This window comes from Podarcis cretensis (assembly GCF_951804945.1).
Source record: "Podarcis cretensis genome assembly, chromosome: 14".
NCBI lineage: Eukaryota > Metazoa > Chordata > Lepidosauria > Squamata > Lacertidae > Podarcis > Podarcis cretensis.
Genome location: NC_137183.1, coordinates 23550047 through 23568090, shown reverse-complemented (window position 1 = coordinate 23568090; position 18044 = coordinate 23550047). Strand labels below are relative to the sequence as shown.

At 45.0% G+C, this 18044-nt stretch overlaps 1 long non-coding RNA gene across 1 annotated transcript; it reads right to left on the bottom strand.

The window, feature by feature from the left end:
* Positions 1-445: 445 nt before the first annotated feature.
* LOC307203545 lies at positions 446-17191 on the bottom strand. Its single transcript, XR_013833277.1, has 3 exons — positions 17056-17191; positions 15696-15940; positions 446-1601 (listed from the first exon to the last, which is right to left on the bottom strand). It is a non-coding gene; the product is annotated as an uncharacterized lncRNA (long non-coding RNA).
* Positions 17192-18044: the final 853 nt, after the last annotated feature.

The window sequence follows — 18044 nt, the reverse complement described above, 5'->3', positions numbered from 1 at the left end:
TCATCACAAAGATAGCGGAACTGCAAGTTATTGCTTCATTCAACAATGAGCTGTGTACTGCTTAAGTAGGTGGAATAATAATCTACATGATATTTATCCCTATCTGTGCCAGCAGTGGCTTTTATGTATTAAATGGCATTAATAGTTTTCACAGTATGTGTGGATTTGTTTGTAATCATTTTTACACATGGGATCGTTTTTCATTGTTTTTATTGCTGATGTCTTTCCTGTGAAATCATTTCAAGGTATTTAATGGGAAGCAAATCATAAATGGAATCAAGTCAAAAAAAATCAATAAATATCACATCCAGGAAAGAGCAGCAGTCCAAGAAGACAATGGTGACAAGTAGCATTTTTTTATTTTTGAGGAAATACTCTCAAGATCTAAGGCAGCCTTTCCCAAGCTGGTGCCCTGCAGATGTTTTGGATTGGCAATTTTGGCTTTCTCGGTTTCACATTTTTCCAGTCATAAATTCAGTTCTCTACATTTTACAATGAAGCAAATTTTTAAAGATTAAAAATCCTCATGAAAATTCACAGCATTGTAGTTCGAATTCCTCCCAACAACACAATTTTGTATGCAGTTTAGACTAACGGGCACAATTTTGCAAGCAATTTCCCCCAAGATAATGCATGTTTGTGTGCTATCTTCAATATTACAGTCATTTTCATGCACACTTCCCCCTAATGCAGGCATTTGTTCAGCTCTGTGATTGTATTTGGAGGTACACAAACTTGTTGGGTGTTGCCTGTGAATAACTGGGAGTGTACTGCTTAACTCTCTTGTGTACACAAATTGGATATTCATTGAATGTAACATGCAAACACCTCTCTAGTGCACTGCACACATACCTTTTCGTTTGCTTGTTTTTAAGATGGGGAAGCATGTAATCATGTGCATTTGAAATGGGGTAGCCCAGGAACATTTCGATTCCCATGATCTGCTGTTGTTGTATATTTGCTCTAAGGCCATAACAGCAGCCTGGCACCTTGAATATTCCAGATGATTCTCCTTTTTCAATTCAGGACTAATACCTTGTATGCAGTGCGGGCGTCTCAAAAAGGTAGGAGGAAGCATTATATCTGCTCGTCTCCAAGCATGATTGATCCAAAGATTGCAGCTTGATACAAGCTCATTATCTTTGCTGGGGGGGTGGGGGTTTTTTGTTAAAAAATAAAACCAAACAAAGACAAAAACAGATAGGTCTGTGCCTCTGGTTCTATTTTATTTCATTTAAAAATGCCTTTGTATCCCAAAGACACCTGAAAATCAGAGAGTCTGCTTTTAGTCTTCCAGCTGTGATACATCTCCTCCACAGCCACTTCTGCATCCTTTAGCCACCGAAAGGGAAGTGTGTCCTGTTCAAAGATTTTGAAATACCAAAAAGAATATTTGATATCTCCATGTCCAGGGGCTACAACTTAATGGCTGGCGTTCAATGCTTCTTAACCCCTTCTGTCACAGGATCCTAAGGTTCTCCTATTGGGGAGTCATAGAGAGAAATGCTTTGCATGGCTCTGTGGTACAGGACGGATACCGGGGCTTTCAAGGGGACTTCTGCGAGTTCACCTTTGAGGCGTTGCGGCAGGTAAAGTTTCATCTGCACCAACAAAGACAGCAAGGAGTTTATAGCTGCAGAGAACAGAGTGCAATTAATTTTGATTAAAAGGACTTCACGAGCTAGATAAAATATCCCTCTTGTGCCTGTTATCGTCATTTAAAATGAAAAGAATCTTAAATGCCACAGTGTTGGCACTACTAGTAGAACCTCAAATTGAAGCATGTTTATCATAACTGTGTTTTATCATTATGTGAAATGTGCAGCCAGCTAACAGTAGGGATGGGTGATGAATCCACAAAGCTCAGGTTCCAAAGCGGGTTCACCTGATTGGATACAGGTGGATCATGACCCGGATCAATCACTTAAGAATCTGAAGTCATATGAACATTAGAACATAAGAAGAGCCTGCTGGAATCGGTCCAAAGGGAGTCCATCTAGTCTAGCATCCTTTTCTCACAATGGCCACCCAGATGCCTATGGGTGACTTCAGACAGGACCCAAGCACAAGAGCACTCTTCCCTCCTGCTGTTTCCAGCGACTGGTACTCAGAAGCATTATTGCCTCTGGCCATGGGGCAGAGCTTTGCCATCATGGCTAGTGGCCACTGACAGCCTTATCTTCCATGAATCTGCCCAATCCTCTTTTAAAGCCCTCCAAGTTGGTGGCCACGATTGCCTCCTGTAGGAGCAAGTTCCATAGCCCAGCTATATGCAGGAAAAAGGAAGTACTTTATTTTATTTCTCCTGAATCATCCAATTTCCAGCTTCATTGGGTGTCCATAAAGTTCTTGTGTTATGAGAGAGAGAGAAACTTTTTATGTTCACTTTCTCCGTGTCGCACACAATTTTGTAAAGTTCTCTCGTGCTTTTTCTCCAAACTAAAAAGTCCCAAACACTACAACTTTCCTTCATGGAGGAGTCACTTCATCTCCTTAATCATTTTGGTTGACCATTTCTGGATCCCTTTGTGTAGTGGTCCAAAGGCTGTAAAGCTGCTGCCATCCTTTTTCCATTTTCTTTTCAATAACAAACTGTTATGTACTGAGTTGAATAGGATTCAGAATGCAGCAGTCTGATTGGTCCTAGAACAATGCAGCAGTATGATTGGTCTGAAGGAGCCACCCAATCCAGATCCAGATGGAAGTGAATCCACAACCTGATTGGCCTACAGGAGAATTCCAGAATTAGCCAATCACCTGCAGCCCATTGTGTAAATAATGTATATAAAGCAGATATTTTGGGGGGATTTTCATTCCTCCTCACCACTATGAGCTGACTAAAGAGCATGAAATCCACTCTCGACTCCGAGTATATTTCACAAACTAATAAAGTTCCTTACTTTGACTGCCAAAGTATGTAGCTTTGCCAACCTCGGGGTTTTAGAATCCCCTTGTGCCTAGACGTTTGGCATTCAGGCTCCTGGGGGTGTAGAATTGGAGCTGTAATTGACAGACACAGTTTTTTGAGGTCTGGGACAGACTGAGAGAGAATGTGGACTGCCTTTACTCTACAAATAAATCACAAAGGTTTAGGTTGAAGTGAGGAGAGCTGGGGCACTGGCTCAGAACCGTTTTAAGAGTAATTGCTCTAGTGCATCCCAGGTTCCCTCCCATCTGCAGCTGCAGGAGTAAGTGGGAGGGTGGTGGCAGCAACTCCCGGAAAGTAAAGACACCCACACATACACCCCAAAGAAATCAGAATCTGGATATAGCTCCTTTTGTCTCTATGGCAACCTCTGTGGGCCTGTAAATGACAGTCCTCACCTGGCCAGCCAATGCTGTTATCTTATGAAGAAACTTATCTGACTGGTTCAATGGCCTTTTCCACTAGATTCTAAACTTTACATGCACAGGATCACAGCTGTGAACAGGATCATCCAGGCTGGCTCCGCAGACCCTCAGCACTCGTTTAAAAACAAGAACAACATTTTTTAAAAAAAAAACTCTCTTTGAAGAAAGGAAGAGAATCGCTGGCCATTTTTTGCTCATCTGCAAACTCCACAAACATTGCAGCATTGCGAGCTCTCCATTATACCACCTTGAATGATATTCTCAGTAGCTGCTGACCCCCCACATTCTGATCAAAGACAGCCTCCCATGAATGAAAATAAGGTTAACCTTCCAATCAGTGTAGCAAACGCACATTAGCCGCCTTGACCATGATAGTCCTCTAATTGGAATTTCACACTGTGCTCAAAATTTAGAATTTAATTTTGATTGTCTGAATGTCACGCAGAATCAGATCAATGTGGCTAGGGATTGGGGGGGGGGGAGATGTTTGAACTATTTTTTTTTCCTTCTTCTTGACTAGCACCTTAAACTCCTGGTAGCAGGGGAAAGAGGCTAGAGCTCTCTGACGCTCACGCTCACCCTCTCCCCACCTCCCACCACCTTCTCTCTCTGTATATAGATTTTTTTTTAAAAAAAAATAAAGCCCCAAAGGTTGGAGGAGAGTAAAAGGGGGGAAAGATGTAGGTAGATAGGATAGCTCAAAGACTGTGTGTTTCATGAATTAATCAGCATCACCAACTACACTGCTTGACCCTTTAGACGTTGTGAAATTAATATAAGTAGACAAGGCAAGCACAGCCACCCCCTCCCAAAGAGCCTTGGAAGTTCACTTAAGCAATCCAACTTTCCTTAAAGTTTTATAAGCCTGCTTTTAGAGGAAGTCCTTTGTACTTATTACTGGTGACAGTGAGCATTATAACAGCCACTGAACCTTGCCTGACTTCCGACCCCAATAAGGTAGAGCGCAGTTATCAAGGGAAATATCAGAATCAGAGCTTGTATATTACATTGAGGTCCTGACTCCTGAAACAGCCCCCTGTAGACTCTTCAAATGGATGTCAGTGAAATAAACAGCTAATATCATAAGATGTCTACTTACAACTGCGGCAGGATTATTGTTTGCTTAACTGCTTTCGGCATAGGAACCCTCAGTTAATTTTTTTTTTTTTTTTAGAGAGGGGGGGAAATCAAACTGTTTAAGGAGGAAAAGTCAGGTCTTTGGATCTTCTGCATCCGGCCAAAGACCCTTCGTTGGAGAAGCACACAAGCACTCATCCCTGCATTCGGCTGTAGCAAGTCAAGCAGCACTAAGTCTTCCTCTTAAAACGATTAATGGGTTTAAATTATTCAATGGCAGCCAAGGGTACATGCGGTGGAATGGAAAGGGCTTCTCCAAGTTTGCAGTCCTCAAGGCACACGCGCCGGGACAGTGTCACGTTTGCAATCCTGAAAAATAGGGCCACGTCAGGAGAGGCGGTTGGAGGACCGACGGGCAAGTAATCTACTGCAGGGCGGCTGAGATTGCATCTTGCAACGAAGACCCTTCCGCACCTCTCTTCATTCGCCATTAATCATGCAACACTTGTAACACTTGAGCTGAAGTCCTACGGCAGGCGGGGGGTGGCGGAGAGAAAGAAATCAGATCTCTCACCCTTTGCCAGTTGATTATAATTTCCATAATGTAAAAGGTTCCTGCTGAATTATTAAAGTGTTTTTTTCACCCACTGCTTTAAAGAAAGGAGGGGAAGGCTTTCTGCAGATAGCCCAGGAAGAGGAAAGCTAACATTTGATAAAGCCCAGCATTATTAATTAACTAGAGCCGCATCTTTGCAACATAATTCATGTTGCAAACGCAGAAGGCGGCACACGCTAAGACTACCATCCTATGCACATATGTTGTGGCTTGTTAGACCCACTGAACACAGTGGGACTTGCTTAAAAATGCAAGAAGAGCCCTGCTGGATCAGACCAAAGGCCCGTGGAGTCCAGCATCCTGTTCTCACAGGGATCAACCAGGAAACCTGCAAGTAGGATCTGAGCACATCAGTACGCTCCCCTCCTGCAGTGTCCAGCGACTGATATTCAGAAGGATCACTGCCTCTGACAGTGGAGGTAGAACATAGGCATTCTGGCCAGTAGGCTTTGTCTTCCACAATGTGTCCAATTGTCTTTTAAAGCCATCCAAGTGTCTGTGATAAAGGTTTCCCTGGTCATGTAGTAAATAATAACCCCACGGTCTTTATTTCCTTTATATCAGCTACTTCCTTCCCCCCACATATCAGTTTCCTCTCTTGATTAACATAATTTTCTCCTCTCTTCCTCAAGTGTGAAGATGGTGTCCTGTTCTCCAATACGTTTCTCCTTTACCCTCCCATGTACTTTTGTCTCTTCTGTAGCAGTCCCTGAAATGCTTGTGTGTGCACGGCTGCAAATCCTCTCCATTCAGTTACCTTTGCCAGTTTACTTCTTGCCGCTCCCTTGAGATGTCTCAATTAGTGCGCCTTTTTCTTTGGCACCTGTCACCTTCAGAACTGCAAGGTGGGTCTAGCCCCCACCTCAAGCCACCCAGAAAACAAATGAGGATCCCATTCTTGGCTTTGGTGGAGCGCAAAGGTGCTGTTCCTTTGCAAAACTGGCACACCTTTAATAGATGATAAATCGATGGGAAGAGTGGCCTTGCTTGTGTTTCAGCCCTTGAGTCAGCCGGCATGCTGCGTCCTTTCATTACTCAAAGATAACAGCAGAGGCCAGTTATCCTAAATCCAGGGTGATATATTTCCATACAAAAAGAGCAATCGGTGGCTGATTAACATAACGTCGGACAATGATGGAAATTAACCCTTGTCTCGGAAGATCAGAGCAAAAGCTGCCATTTGTCTTCCCCATAATCACATTTATAGGCAACTGGGGAAGAGTTGCAGCATGTGTAATGAATCTTGAGAGTTTTCTGAACTCTTCTGGCTCTATGGAATGATTGAGGTAAGCAGGGGAGATTAAATAGACAGAAGCAGCACATTTAATTTGATTAAAATGAATGGCGCCATCCTGTGCATGTTTACTACTGTTAAGGGGTTTTTACTCCCAGGTAAGTCTTCATCAGATTCGCAGCCTGAATTGCATATTATTTATTCATTCATTCATTTCGGGGATTCACCAACTGCCCACCATTTGAAAGTATCATGACAGTGGACCAAAACAAGGAAATAAACACAACATGGCAAAGTTGAGCAATAAGTTTACATTCAATACATCTGAAAAGCCAGCATGAACAATAGCCCAAAATGCTTACCTGAAAAAGGGCCTGGCTGATTTTTTTTATTTAATAAAATCTTAAGGGAGCTATTAAAAGAACAAATTTTGGGCACCAGGCTACTTTTCCATTGGGAGGGTAGGAGGACTGTGTTCCAAAGTGGGTATTCTCATGGAAATTCTTTTGGTGCAGATTTTTCCTGGTATACACATCTGTGTGTACAACGTTTCCTGGTATAACCATTTCTGCAAGTGATTCCCCTGATAGGTTGCATTTTTGCATGCTATTTTTACTAATCTATGCACGTCTAGGTAGACTTTTCCCCAGTAGCTGGAGAAGTGCATTGCAAAATTCAGAGCAGTGTGAATTTCAAAGGCTAGCTGTATTTTGGGGCCCATGCAGTTTCAGGAAGTGTGAAATGGGGAGTTTCATATTAAAATGTGAGCCCCCAGGGTCTTTTATGCCTCAACCCAAAAGGGCAAGATGTCCCATCAGAGTTCTAGTGGAAGCCATCCCATACCCTCCAACATGTTGAGTCCCCAAATCGGGACACAAATCTTCCTGCCCATGCTCCTCCTGCACGAGTCATGTGGTCCACATGAGATCGCAGAGCCCAAAGGATGCACTTTTTCAGTGCTCTGCTCTCACAGTGCCCCAAAATGTACTTTGGGGTGCTATGCAAGATCATGGTTTGGGGGCAAGATCATGGCGCCCAAAATGACCGCTGTGCACTGATGGGGGGAAAGCGGATGTCTCCGTTTTCCCCAGACATTGGCAGGATCTGTATGGTGGCTCAAGCCAGGTAGGAAAAGCCACCCCCTAGTGGCAAACACAAAGGGTGTATTCACATTACCAACAAGAGTGCAAGGAAGTTGTTCCCCACTTTGTTTCACAATTCCTCCCTCCACCAGTTGTTCACATCCCCATGGCTTCATTCACTTCTGTTTGTGTACACACCAAGCAGGCCCTGACAGGAAGGGAGTGTCTTTCCCCCATGCAAAGGTGTTCACACCTTGGAAGAGTTGAACTGGGACAGGCTTAGGGACTCTAGAGGTGTGAAGCTGGTTTGAGAAAACAGCATAGCAAACACTGGTTATCTTAAACAAAGTATAGGATACATCTGCATTTTGGATAACATGTGTGAACATGGATTCAACCCCTGCAGTGGAAACAGTGCACAGTGAATGCGTGAACACAGTGAGAGTTTCTCTCCGCTCCCAGTGATAAGGGTGAATGACAAGGATCCTGCAGGCAGATGGCTAATATCCCTATGCACACATGAAGTGTAATTGATGAGGAGGAGCTATAAGCCTTCCAAAATGCTAATCGATTTGATTGATCCCCTTTTTATTAAATTAAAAACCTGCTTTCTAAACAGAGCTTTTCCAAAATGCCATCCCTTACCCTATGCCTTATGTGTGGGCTTGTGTACACACAGAGAGAAAGACAGACAGACAGAGAAAGACAGAGAGACAGAGATTGCTTTCCTCCTATTCAGTTGGGGGAGCTAAAGGCTGGCAAGGGGCTGTGGAAAACAGGAGACCACTTTTGAGTTTTTAATTTCAACCCAAAGGAAGGGAGATGCACTCAATATCTAAGAGGAGACTGCAGAAAACATTTAACTCCAGAGTACCACGGATAGATTTAAGCCCATCCCAGGCCAGGCAGCAAGGAATCTGATTGGATCCTATTTAAAAACCTTTCAGCCCATGTTAGCTACAGTCAGATCATTTCTCTGAGCACAGAGAAGTCATGACTAGGTCAGCTCAGGCTATCAGGAAATGAACCGCTGATCATTCAAATTACAGGGCACACTTGATTCAAATTCAGCGCTGCTAAATTGATCTGTCTCAGATCAACGTATCTTTAAGTGGGGAACTGGAAATCAGTGGCTTGGGGGTTGTGGGAAATAAGTGACTGCAGAGCTATTTTCCCCCCACCCTCCCTGGCCCTGATTTTTGTCGTGTTATCTCCCTTACAAGAAACATAAAGGTTTCTGATCTGTTACATGTACCTATATGTTTGCATGTATGCACGTGAATGCATGAGAAAATTCTTTTGAAAAATTATTCTTATTATTTCTTCTTATATCCTAGCCTTCCTCCAAAGGCAGCTGAGGGTGGCAAACAATGATCAAATAAAACCAACATAAAACAATAATTCAATATACAATAACAACAAAGCAGCAATAAAGTTTAATGCAGTGCCTAGCCAACGACTAGACTACCAAATTCCCTTCCAGTTATGAGACAAAGGCAGAGAGGCAGCTAGATCACCATGGGGAGTAAATTCCATAACTGGGGTGCTGCCACCATTGTGGCCCTGCCTATATTTTATATTACATTCTGCAACTATCGTACAGCTTTCTAGCTGAACTTTGATCATACAGAAAACAACAAAGAGAGAGGAGATGTCACGTTTACCAAGGATGTGCAGTGCAAACGTATGCATGTTTACTCAGAAGGAAGCCCCACCCTGTTCAATGAAGCTTACTCCCAGGCAGTGCTTTTTTCCTTAAAAAAATGTTTAGGGGTACTCTCATTTTCCTACTCATATTGAAATACTGCCCCTCAATAAGGCTAAACTTAGATTACCAAAATGTTTAAAGGTAAAGGGACCCCTGGCCGACTCTGGGGTTGCGGCACTCATCTCGCTTTACTGGCCAAGGGAGCCAGCGTACAGCTTCCGGGTCATGTGGCCAGCATGACTAAGCTGCTTCTGGCAAACCAGAGCAGCGCACGGAAACGCCATTTACCTTCCTGCCGGAGTGGTACCTATTTATCTACTTGCACTTTGACGTGCTTTTGAACTGCTGGGTTGGCAGGAGCAGGGAGCTCACCCCGTCACGGGGATTCGAACCGCCGACCTTCTGATCAGCAAGTCCTAGGCTCTGTGGTTTAACCCACAGCGCCACCCACGTCCCCAGAAGAATGTATCAGAGTCTAAAATGTGTACAGGGCCATCACTTCTATTGCCATGCATACCTGCCCCCAGAAGGTTCCACATAAGAGGATGCAGCCCTTGGGTTGGAAAAACCCACTCTTGCAGTATAATGTGGGGGGGCACATCTGGGGAACGGCTCAGGGCTCTTCCTTGCAGGGAGTCCCAGATTCCATCCCCAGCATTTCCAAGTGGGATGTTGCCTGTCAGGAACCTTGTAGAGATGCTGCAAGTCAGTGCAGGCAATACTGAACTAGATGGGCTAGTGCTCTGACTCAGTAGAAGTCATCTTCCTATGGTGTGGAAGAAGCGGGGGGAGAGGGAGAGACAGGCAGACAGACACTCACAGAGAGAGATCTGGACTTGATGGCCCTTGTGGTCTCTTCCAACTCTATGATTCTATGCTCCCTCAAAACAGTTCACGAGCTTTTTCTGCATCAGAAAGTGGCCATAGAAAAAAGATTTCAGGATTCTTTCGACTGCAGCATTTGAGAGGAAAGGGGATTAAGGAACAAAGGGAGGGGGAGAGAATCCTCTCTCTTCAGTGCAAGCGATTACAGGCCATTGCTATCAACTGGCTGCTCTAAATCCGCTTTTACCTTGGACTTGTCAGATAGCAGGCACTGTCTTAAATCCCCAAATGTTTGGGGCAGATGAGTGACAGGTGTCAGACTGTGAGACAGAAGGACTGAGCGCTTTCTGTGAAAACTAGGTTGCAGTTGGTGCCATGAGAAAGAGCTTGTATGCCACAGATATTTCTGTCTTCTGTCGAATACTGCAGGAATGACTGTCAAGGTGTAGGAGTGAGAGGCATTCTAAATATTATTATTTAGCAAAGCAGCATCAATGTACAGAACCAGTGGCCCTTCAGTTGTTGCTAGACTACAACTCCTTCCATCTCTAATCTTTGACCATGATGGCTGGGGCTGATGGGAGTTGTAGTCCAACACCTGGAAGGCTGCAAGTTCCCCATCCTTGTTGTGCATGCCGAATGTTGTGCAGTATAAACAAAGCAAAATATAAAAAATAAAAATCCCTGGAACTTCCAGTCTGAATACTTGGGAGAGGGAGGGATATCATACCCTCCAACTTTTCTCCAGTGAAGGGACAGAAGGGACATACTTTTCCAGAAGAAGAAGAAGAAGAAGAAGAAGAAGAAGAAGAAGAAGAAGAAGAAGATCTGACTCTGTTGCCCCAGCTACTCTGGGCGGCTTCCAACATATATAAAACATAATAAAACATTAAACATTTTAAAAACTTTCATATACAGGGCTGCCTTCAGATATATTCTAAACAAGGTTGTGTAGTTACTTATCTCCTTGGCTCAAGAGTTGCATAACTCCATACCCTCCAACATTTCTCCAATGAAAATAGGGATGTTCCTAAGGAAAATAGGGACATTCTGGGATCAAATCAGAAACTGGGACAGCTTCTGTAAATCCAGGACTGTCACTGAAAAATAGGGACAATTGGAGGGTCTGGGATATGAGAAGCAAGGAGGGTTAAGCAAGGACTTCAAAGAGAAGGGAAGAGATTTGAAGGAAAAGAGAATGAATTTTGCTCAGGTGCCCTTCAGGGAGATTCCAGCCATGCACAGAGGGCAATATCACTCTACACTGAGTGGCAGTGTAAGGTCTTTTCCACCCTACCTGGAAGGGCCAGAGGGTGAACCAGGGACCTTCTGCATGCCAAGCAAATGCTCCACCACTGCGCTATGGCCCTTCCCACTTCTGTTAGGAGTAGAGAGCTCTGTATTTTTCACTGCAATAATCTGCTCTTCACAGCTGCTCTTCTGAAATTTGTCTTTATGTGTGATATTCATTTTGCACACTGGAAGGTAGGGAGGGAAAGGGAAATCATCTGAAAGCAAAGTTTTGACTGGCATCAAGCAGTATCAAAGACAGAAATCGCAAAGTACACGTTTTGCTGCTCGTTTGGGCCCTTAATATGGATTAAGCATCTCTGACCTCCCAGGAACCCTGTGGCAACCTCAAATGTGCGATCATACAGTGACCTCTGGTGTTATAAAAAGGATGGAATCTGTGTGCTTCGCAATCCATTACTGTCTCCCAGAAAAAAAGGAGGTGGGGTGGAATAGAATGAAAGAAAAGAACTGAATCCACTCTGATTCCTTTGTAATCCTTCCGGCCCGGGATTTTATGCCAACGTGACTACTATTGTCAGCTCTTATTTGACACGAAAATCTTCCCAGCGTGGAGATCTTGATCTGAGTTCGCAAGCTGATGAAATGTACCAGGAGCTGCTGCAGAGAGTGAGGTGGGGAGAGTTCTTTGGAGATTAGAGCTTGCAGGAAGGCATTTTCACACAAGCAACGGGGGGAAAATGCACTTGGGGGGCTTCTGGCTCCAAACCAAGATAATAAACACATCTTCAGCAGGATACTGGGGGCAGTACAGGCTGCGAGCCAGGTACATTTTGTATTCTAGTCAAAACCAGCAATCATTGTGGGCAACCATCGATCAAAGTCTAAAATGTGGACCTCTAGGACCTTGATAGCCTTCCCAGGCTATACCTTCCACCAGCCCCACTCTGTGCCCTTTGGCCTGGCTGGGATGCCCCCTTGCACTCTGATAACACTTCTTGTTTACCTGGTTGGAGGACACAAGAGATGTTTGTGTAGAAAACTCAGGATAAAGCTATCAATGGCTACCAGCCATGACAGCTAGGCTCCGCCCCTATGGTCAAAGGCAGCAATGGATCTTAATACCAGCTGCTAGAAACTGCAGGAGGAGGAAAGTGCTCTTTGAAGTGGCATCATAGTGCTTTCAATGTATGGTGTAACTGTGGACAGACCCGATCCCTGGAGTGGTAGAGCCATGCTGCGCTGCCTCGTATCAATGGCTCAACACAACAGGCTATGTGATTGGTGAGTGAACCGATAGGAGACCTGCAGTGCATCTTCTCTCCGAAAGGGGATGTTCCTTTTCTAGCTTCCAGCCTGCCCTTCCCTCCAACCAGAGCGTTCCACTCCCTCTTCTCCACATTCCACCGCTCTCCATTCCATGCCTACTGAGTATGGTCAGTCATCAATGGGCTATTTTTGTGAGTGGAAGGGGGTTCCTGTTTGGGGTTGTTTTTAAAAGCTTTTTTTGTACTTCTGAGAACTTCAGGGCTCTTCCCCAAGCATGCTGATGTCTTCCATTTGTTTCTCTGTATCACTTACCACTTGAGTTAGCTGCTAGAAGGTGTGATATTGTTGCTTGATAAATACTGGCTAATGCACAGTAATCCAAATGACCCACATGAGGAACCTATGGCCCATGGGCGTAGACAGGATGTTTGTACCCTGGGGGGTAGGCTTTGGTTGGGGAGCAGACTTCTCTTGGGAGTGGGACTTGAGTTGCTTGAGTACTTGTAATAGGTTTTTTGTTGTTTTTTAAACATGTAACAAGCTTTATTAATAGTTTTCAAAATGCTGTGATCCCGCTGCTGGAATACAACTCCCACCATTGGCCATGGTGACTAGGGCTGATGGGAGCTGGAGTCCAACCGAAGTGGTAGAGGGCCACGGGTTTCCCACCCCTGGTCCGGTTATCTAGCTCAGGACCATTCCCATTTCAGGATGTTCCTACAACTGTTGACATAAACAGGGATTCTGAGTTGGCAATTCTGCATTCAACCTCTCAGACATGGCCCCAGACTTCTGCCTTGGGGGTCTTTGTACCCCATCCCAAATACACGCTTGCTGACACAGCCAGCTGCTGGTTTAATTAACATTGACAAGTACTCTGGAATGCAGAATTTGGGGGAATGGAGGCCAACGGACCACATCCAGGCACCAGTTGACAACGTAGCTGCCAATCGCCTCTTTAAAAACCATCTCGCAATTGAGCCAACTAAGAGAGTTGCAAAAGGGCAGTCAAAAAACTCACCCAGATGGTAATGTTTTGCAAAATACATACCACAGATTGCAGCGTGCTTCACTTATTCATGATTACATGAGCCAAAGAAAGGGCAGTATAATTAAAATGTACACGGTGGGCCATACTCATCCGTCTCTCTCTCTCTCTCTTACTGTCTGTCTGTCTGTCTGTCTGTCTGTCTGTCTGTCTGTCTGTCTCCCCCCCCCCCACACACACACAGATAGGTACGCATCTCAATTTGGAGTCAATCAACTTAAACCATCTTACAGAAGTGCCCCATTTGGCATTCTCTCTGCTATCATCTCCTCATTAGTCTCAGTGTGGCCCCTTGTAGAACTCAGCAGGGAAGAGGATAGGGACAAAACTAGAATTAGCTAGCTCTGTCTGTCATTGGCTCAGGTTCTGCCTACCGTTGGCCTCCCTGCTTTCTGCCCCACCAGTCTCAATGGGCACCAGTCACCACTGCCAGGCACCCTCCAAACTACAACCCCCTGGTGGGGATATATGTACACTATTGTATTTTTTTCTTCTTCTGCTTGTAAGACATATAGAGACTATTTAAAAGTGATTAAGCTAATGGCTGCTCCTCCTGCTTGTTCCATTCACCAACCCTGCCTTCCCCTTTGCCAACGTCCCTCCCTTTACACCTCACCCACACTTGCACCTATCCCCACAGCTTCCTTCACCTCTCCCCCCCCCCCGGCTCACCCCAAGCCATTTTAAAGGAGGGGGAAGGCACTTCCCACAGCAGTTTAGCAAGATGCTGTGTGAAATGCCTCCCCACACAGCCATTAAACATAGCTACAGCTGCATTTTGCAGAGGGGGGAAGTGCTTCACACTGTGGCTTGCTAAATGACTGTGAAATGCATTCCCCTCCCCCATTAAACCTCACTGCAGATAGGTTTACTAGAAGGGAGTCCTCTGTTAAACAGCTTGCCTGGGCCACCTGTTACCCATGCTGCTTGCTTACTCCCCTGCCCACCTGCAATTCATCATGCTGTAGTTGTCAAAGCCACCAACCTGCAGCGTGATGACAGTCTTACATTTTATGTATATAGGAAGATAAGATATATCCTTACATTTACAGTCATACCTCAGGATAAATGTGCTTCAAGTTAAGTATTTTTGGGTTGCACTCCGCGGCGACCCGGAAGTAACGAAGCGTGTTACTTCCGGGTTTCACCGCACGCGCATGTGCAGAAGCGGCAAAATGCGACCCACGCACACGCAGATGCACAGACACGGGTTGTGTTCGCTTCAGGATGAGAACGGGGCTCTGGAATGGATCCCGTTTGCATCCCGAGGTACCACTGTACAAGGTAAATGATGTGGTTGCCACCAATAATAACATGGAAAGTCCTATTCATGGGTGTTCTGTACCACATCTAGGTTGTCTCGGTGTCAGGTCTTAGTGCTGGGTTTTGGGGGCGGGATTAGTTGACTATATTCAGGCCACAACAGCTACCAAGATGATTCCCTTGATCAAAAGAACCTGCTTTCTGAGGGATCAGAGTGCCTGTGGTGCAGGGAGTAATGTTCCAAGGCCTGGCAGTAGAGACCTTGGTTCAAGACCACTCTGGGTGCCTTATATCCAAGTCCTGACCAAATTCACTTCACCTTTGAATAGTGTGCTAGGGCTTTTCCAAGCCCTGCGGTGCTTTTCCTCAATTGAATTTATAGAGAATACCTGTCCTCACTTGTGACCAGATCCATTACTGACCCTTTGCTTCTAAGCCTGCTAAGCATAACAGTCTTTCCCCTTTTCCTTATTGTGAGATCGACATTGTTACTAAGCCTGCAGATATATGTGAGAGGTGGTTTGGAACTGATACAATGATTGCTGGTGTCACAAGGTTGAAAGCCTACAAGTATCACAAAGCGAGACTGGCCACATTCACACCATACATTTAAAGCACTGTGAGGCCCCTTTAGCAGCCATTGCTTCCACCAAAGAATCCTTAAGGCTGCTAAGAGTTCTCAGGAGACCCTTTTTCCTCTCACAGAGCTACAGTTCCCAGAGTTTCCCAGGAAGAGGGACTGGTTGTTAAACCACTCTGAGGATTGTAGCTCTGGCATGGGAATAGTGATGTCCTAAGAACTCCCAGCAGCCTAAACAAACTACACTTCCCATGAGTCTTTGGGAGAAGCCATGATTGGTTTAAAGTAGTAGCACTGTGTTTTAAATATATGTGCAGATGTGGCCTCTGCTACCTTCCCTTCTGTGCCAACAGACAGTGGAGGAAGTGAAGTCAGACAGACAGGTTCTTACAGATGTAGGACACGTGGGGCTCCCAGAAGCATCTGGCTGGCTGGTTTCAAGGACAGGATGCTGGGTTTTAGATGGGCTGATCCAGCTGGGAATGTTCTGTTTTCATGACATCATCTATGATAATGTTCCAAATGCCTGTGGACGAGCAGCCAACTCTTGTCAACCACATCCTGAAACACGTAACCAGGGCGGGCAAGAGAAACTTGAGAGACTGTCAGGAAATGTGAGTTTGGGTATCCTGTCACCTGGGAGGGAAGGAAACATGAGCATGATGCCCCCTCCACTTTAGGAACAGCAGGAAGAGATTTGCTCAAGGCAGAATTAAAGGAGTGTTGTGACATCAGCAGCATCACAGCAATCAGCTCCCTCAGGAAGGGCTGCATCCCCCCCAAATTAGGGGTGGTTAGAGCTGTCATTCTCAGTTTCTCTCCACTGCTCATTTTTCCAATCCTTAGTTCCATTTGAGTTGGAGAGGGACATTAAATCCTCACCACCCCCCAAAAAGAAAGCACATGTACATATTTTTGCAAACAATCTTCTTTACTTCAGTACATGCTTATACAGTCATACCTCGGGTTGTGATAGCTGCGGGTTGCGCGTTTTCAGGTTACGGACACGCCAAAACCCGGAAGTACTGGAACAGGTTACTTCCGGGTTTCGGTGCTCGCGCATGTGCAGAAGCACTAAGTCGCGCTTTGTGCATGCGCAGACGCGATGCTGCGGGTTGCGAACGTGCCTCCCACACGGATCACGTTCATGACCCAAGGTTCCACTGTATGCTATTTTCACGAATATGCACATCTTTATACACATTTTTCCCTAATATATGCATTTTTGTTGGAAAACTGCATTGCAAAATAAGGGGCAGTGTGAATTTCAGAGGATAGCTTCCATTCAGTTCACACATTGTTTCAGGAAGTGCAACATAGGGCAGATCCACACAGTGTGTTTAAAGCACATTCAACCCACCTTGAAAGCACATGACTTCCTCCCCCCTCAAAAATCCCCGAGAACCATAGTTTTCCCATCACACAACTACAACTACAGCACCCTAAGCAAATGACAGTAATCCCAGGAGTCCTTGGCGGAAGTCAAGTGATTTAAACATGCATATGAATCAAACCGAATTCCCCCAGCCCAAAATGCAGTGGTGAGCTGACTCCCATCATCCATGACGATCTGATGTGAGTTGCAGTCCAATAACATCTGGAAGGCCACAGGTTCACCATCCTGCCTATACAAAGGGGCAGGGGTATCATTGTACAGGAGCTGATATTTCCCAGCTCTAACCTTTCAAGGAAAGCAAAATCACCTGGGCAAGGTGACAATCTATATCCCTAAAGCCCAGGTAGGGACTAACCTGAGATCACTTAGATGCAGCTGTCTCTGTGCAGGAGTCATAAGGCAATCTCCTTCCCTGTGACATGCCATCTACCTGTGGAAGGGCAATAAAAGCATTACAATTAAAGAGACGCAGGTAACCTGCGTTAATGTATTTTCATGCACAGGATTTTTTGGGGGGTAGGTGGAAGACAAACACTGAAATGGGGGAGCAGGCTAGTTTCTCACACACACAAAATAGAAGACTCGTGCCTGTACATTTTGTCTTATATCTCAGCATCTACAGGTGCTAGAAACTTAAGTCTTTGAAAAAGAAAGCTGAGAATCACCAGGGGGCTATGGTCATCAGAGGGTTGCAACTGACCCCCTTGCTGATACCTATGTTTGACCATTGTAAAAGAAAAACCCTGAGATGTGTTTAATACCAACTTGGGTAGCACCGCCAGCATATATCTACCTATTATACACAGTTGTACAATGCACGGTATGCGAAGAGGTGTGATTCTCCACCACACTGGCAATATTTTAAAAAGAAAGGGAATTCAACCTAAGTGTGTGTTGGCTCCAAAATTTCCTGGGCCCTCTTTGCAACAGAACGTGGCACAATTCTTTAGCCCTGGCATGAACAAACTCTCCAATTCCAAAGAAGGGAGCGGTGTGGAGATACTAAAACAGTACAGTAATAAATAAATGATTGTTATGATGATGATGATGAACCCACCACCAAAACACCTGTATCTGAGCAAAATCAGATTTTGTTTCAGCCTCAGCCACTCACAAATAAAAGTTTATGCCCCTGGTTTGACCTTACCCAAAGCTGCAATTTCCCTCCTCCCCTCATCTAGCAGGGTGACAAAACTAAGTTGAAACATACATCTGAATTCCCTGACAGCAGTTTGACCCTTGCTTTAGCTAAACTGATTGTGATATCCGAAGACAACAATCGTCTCTTACGTCGGTGGCGGTAATGCAGGGGGACAACTGCGAGAGGAATGTCACAACACGGGG